At 35.5% G+C, this 5041-nt stretch overlaps 1 long non-coding RNA gene across 1 annotated transcript; it reads right to left on the bottom strand.

The window, feature by feature from the left end:
* Positions 1-432: 432 nt before the first annotated feature.
* Positions 433-2556, bottom strand: LOC133828338 (uncharacterized). Its single transcript, XR_009890969.1, has 4 exons — positions 1999-2556; positions 1303-1358; positions 940-1031; positions 433-521 (listed from the first exon to the last, which is right to left on the bottom strand). It is a non-coding gene; the product is annotated as an uncharacterized LOC133828338 (long non-coding RNA).
* Positions 2557-5041: the final 2485 nt, after the last annotated feature.

Here is a 5041-nt window from a genome sequence, read left to right as displayed (position 1 = left end):
ATAAAGTCAAAGAAGCCTGTTCCCTTAAGAATACCTTTACTAGTCAATAGCTCAAAATCCAACAACAGCAAGAACCCAATTACAGCTGCCTTCCCATTTATAATCTCATTCTTCCCTATGAAACCAAATCCTCCTGAGCTCTCATCAACCACCATCCTTACCTATCAAACACACCATAATTGATGATTATAGTAGCCTATATATATAGACTATGTATAAATCTTATCAAATATGTAACAGTTAAAACTTCAAGCATTTTTTTGTAATTATTTAGCATGATAGCTTATGTATTTGATATTATATCTATAGTGTAGAAGCCATTTTACAAAATATCATCAAAACAGACCAGTTTACAAGATAATGTTACAAAAATATGTATATTCCCAAAAGATGTTGATGCTTATATGTACATTAACTTAACATGAAGTAACACTTACTAGCTCAGATTCACGGTAGAGTGGATGGTTGCAACAGGTGTTTGTCCACACAAGGGGAAACGTTACCTTTGTTGCAGAACGTTGCTGTACTGATAAACTGACAGAATATCATATCTTGAGACTTATGTTATCGAATAGATGTGCACAACAGATACGAATTGGCCTTCAATATAACTAGCCACACACAAGACGTTTTGGGAAAAGGGAAACAACATAGAAAACAAGAAAAGATATGTAGACATGGTCATGAGTGCATGAAATTTCAGGAATATAGAAAACTAAAATGGGAAATAGAATATGACACAATTATTCAATTTATGCCCTCCTAATAGATCTAGATCTTGACTTGGTTCTTCACATGACACTTATTACTATAAATGTAAGCACCTAGGAGGGCAGTTCAAACAGTCAGGTCTGTTGTTTGCTCCCACAAGATCTAAGGTTCGGGTACCTAATTGGCAAATCATATAGCTTGATGTTCCTCAAATATTGTAAGCAATACCTGAAGAAGCAACTTGTATTTCGAGTTGAACAAAAACACACTGAAAGCCCTGTGTAGCAAATTTTCCTTTTCAATCTTTTCCATCAAGTGACCTACAGGGTACAAAAGCATTAGCAAACCACAGAGGTCCAGCTGATCCAACAGAATGAACATGATCTATATACAAAATATATGATTTGAACATGTAGTAGAATGCCCAAAACATGAATAAATTGTTCATTTCCATAACATGAAGGTATCCAAAATCAAAAGAGCGTATAGGATTTAGGAAGGATAGAAAGCCTTGGAGTATGCAAAATGCAAAGTACCATAAAGACGTGACATAATACCCAAAAAGAATTGTGCAGATCAAATTTTACTTACAATTATATTTTGTATCATGACCAACAACCTAGTCATTCTCATCCACTAGAATGCATCTACAGAAAGTTCACATAAAGAAACATAATCAGCTCCAGTACAACACAAAGAAAGATATGTAGACCAATATACCAAACAATAATGCTATTTTTGTAACAGTATACCAATATTTTAATCAAACTGATTTCTTGACTCTTCCTTTCGATAGAAAATTATACACAGGAACAATGTTAGAACAAACAAGTAAAAAGCCAAGGATTTCTGAGATGTGAGATTAGCTTATGGGAAACAGTAACAATAAAAATGAGATAATAATTATCATAATATTGTACAAATTAAAGGCGCCAAAATCACATTTTTCGTGAGTCAAATTTTGTGATCAATATATTGAAGGGATAGTGAAATAAAGAATTTGATCACTTGATTGTAGAGTGCAGAACAATAAAATAACAGATCTCATAAATTACTATAAAGTAAAAAACAGTTTAGAATCACAAAAGAATACAAGATTTTGATCCCTAGTAGAAAAGTTTTTGGTCACAACAAACCAAGTATTAATGATACAATAAGAAATATTACTAACTATCCCTAATGAAAACAGAACATAGAAATTTCAAGGTAAAACCAAATCAATTAACAGCAAAACCCACATGCAAATATCCAAAATAAAACAGAAGCTACAACAAAAGAGCTCCATACCGTTTCCTTCAAGGTCTCTAGGGGTTCACTCCGTTTGAAGCCAAAACATGGGGAAAAGTGGCATAAGAGGGAAGTCGAGTGGACTTCACTCCTTCAATTTGACTGCACAAAGCAAGATACGAGAACCATTTAAACAAAAAGAAATAAATAAATTGCTTTACAATAATAAAAAAAATACACAAACCAGGAATTGAACACCCATGGCACCTCATCGCACCACCATATCCAGCCCACGCCATCCAGTCGACGTTGACTATAAAACAAAACGAGAGAGAGAAAGATCTTTACCTACACCAACGAGTCTCCGAGTCCACGTCGTCGAGCCTCCGGCAGTCCCGCTGAGCCTCTGTCAGCCCCGTCGACCTCCACCGTGGTTGAAGCCTCGTATATCCCCTCGCCGTCGTAGTTGAGGGAGCAGGAGAGAGAGAGAGAAGGAGAGGGATCGGGGAAGAGTGAGTGAGGAGACCGGCTTAGAGACAGGGTTTTTAGATTAGAGGAAAAAAAACGAGAGCTTTGGGTTTAGGTCTAGAGAATAGAACGGGAAGAGGAAAAAGGAAAGTATAACTATACATTTCATTTTAGTTTTCCACTTAACATAGCCCGCCTTTTTTTTTAACTATTTATTATTTACTGCTTTTATTTTTACATTAGATATTATAATAAACTTATATTTATGTGTTATGGAAAGGGGTATTTGGTGTAGTGTAGTTATCTATTGTAACACTTATTTAATCAATCATTATATTTTGAAATATAACATATCCCCCACTTAATTAAATAAGAACTCTCTCTTATAGGAGTCATTGCATTAGTGCATAAAGCAAAGTGTTTTTCAACTTGAACTTTACTATAGTGTAATTATCACAAAATTTTTCAAAAATTAGGTTGCACTAGGCATTGAACCATCTTTTCATGATGGCAAATCGGTGATAACACACACACCTTTGCGATGTTCACATGAGACCTCTATGTCTCGCTTTGCACCGTTAATGGCCATGTGCACTTTCCATTCATGGAAGTTCTTGAGAATACTCCCAATTCTCATGAGAGGCGGCACCACCCCTAGGTCCATATAGGTAGAATTCTTACAGTATTTCGTTACCAAAAATACTTGTCTTTACAGGACTGAATTCTATTAAAAAACCTTTCGGTTTTAACCCTCCACTTGGTAACACACAAGTACTCAATATCTCAGATGGGACTTGTTTTGAGTACGACTAATATTCACTTGATTGACTTGTTATTACCTATTGAACCTAACACTAGTTGAATAACTAGTGTTAAGATAGGTTACCATCAATCGTGAATCTCTTTAGGGAGTTTAAGTCCCATCCCTCGAGATGATGCAGCCACTAAATCCCTCGTTAGTGGCTCAGTGAAAGGATCCGCCAGATTTTCACCTGTTCTCGCATAGGATATTGAGATAACTCCTCTTTGAATCAATTCTCTTACATATCCATGTCTTAGACTAATGTGTCTAGACTTCCCATTATACACTCCGCTATATGCTTGATCGCAAAAATGTAACACGCAAGTATACGTGGTCTAATCAAGTAATATATGATAAGTTAAGTGTCGATCCCACGAAGACTGATATTAATCACCAACAATTAATCCCTAATTCTAATTGATTTGCTTAATAATTTCAGATTACAATTAAAATACTTACTACTAAAAATTAGGAAACTACTAACACTTAAATAAATGCAGTAATAAGAGTTGATTTAATTTAATAGATGCAAAAGTTAGGGCTTTAGTTTCATCAACTTTCCACTTATGATTTCTACTCAATTCTCAAGATATCTTAATTCTGTTGTAGTAACAGATTATAATTATATATTATAGTCTTATTAGGATCTATAATTCTCTACAATATACTATGCCCTACATCTCTGTGGTAAATCAATATATTGCAGGCTTTAAGCACATAATCCCTAAACTACACAACTCATAAAAGTACTTTCGTCTAATATGAAATTGTGATTATTTATCTATAGCATAATTATCCTTTTCTTTTCAGAGTTTAGGTTAAAATCATATGGACATGCAAATGACGATCAAAAATTCACAAGCATTAAGTGTACGATAAATAATCCACAGCAGAAGAAAGAAATTCAGAAAAATTTCATTAAGAAATCATAGTTTCAAGAAGAATCCACTAAAACCCTAATAACAAGATTAGTTCAAATCAGACATAATGACATCAATCAAATTAAATATAAACATAAACATCAGTAGAAAGATTATAGAAGAGAAGAAGAATTCAAACTTTTAGATCCTCAATGTTTCTCTTCTGCCTCCAAAGACTTATCTCTCTCTAATTCTGCATCATCCCTAAAATTAACTCTAAAAACGTATTTAAACCAAAACCCTAAAAAAAAAACTAACAAATTCGAAAATTCACGTGCAGCCACACGCGCCATGGCCCTTGCATTCGGGCGCCGCGGCGCGCATCCTCTATTCAGCGCACCCTCTCTGACTTCAGCAAGCGCCGCGGCGCGTCCCCCAGGCGCCGCGGCCCTTCAAAATTCCAGAATTTAAGCAACTTTCTGTTTCTCCCTTGCGCCGCAGCTCTCCATTCAAGCGCCGCGGCCCCTAAAAAAATCCAAAATCTCGATTCCAAACTGCAAATCTACCAACTATCTCCGTGAATGAGTCTTCAGCTTCCTTCTTATCAACTTTTAGTACAAATTGCTCAATTTCAACTGATTTTTCAGTCATTTGCCAAACTTCACGATTTCCTCTCCTATTTCCTGAAAATATACCAAAACAAGCATAATACCGCAACACACTCCACCAAAAATGACTCAAACTGATCCTAAACACATGTTAAAACTATGCTAAAGGCAGACTCATCAATGCTCTAGCCAATGTTGCTTGGCTATCACAATGTATCGATATAGTAGATACATTATCTTTGATTAGGGGAATCTCTATCAACAGATCCCTTAACCATTTGGCCTCTTTGCCTGTAGCAGCTAGAGCTATGAACTCTGCTTCCATAGTGGAATGAGATATACAGGTTTGTTTCTTGGAACCCCAA

This window comes from Humulus lupulus, chromosome 1 (genome assembly GCF_963169125.1).
Source record: "Humulus lupulus chromosome 1, drHumLupu1.1, whole genome shotgun sequence".
NCBI classification, from domain to species: domain Eukaryota; kingdom Viridiplantae; phylum Streptophyta; class Magnoliopsida; order Rosales; family Cannabaceae; genus Humulus; species Humulus lupulus.
The sequence above is the reverse complement of the archived record's forward strand: the minus strand, read 5'-3'. Positions and strand labels throughout refer to the sequence as shown.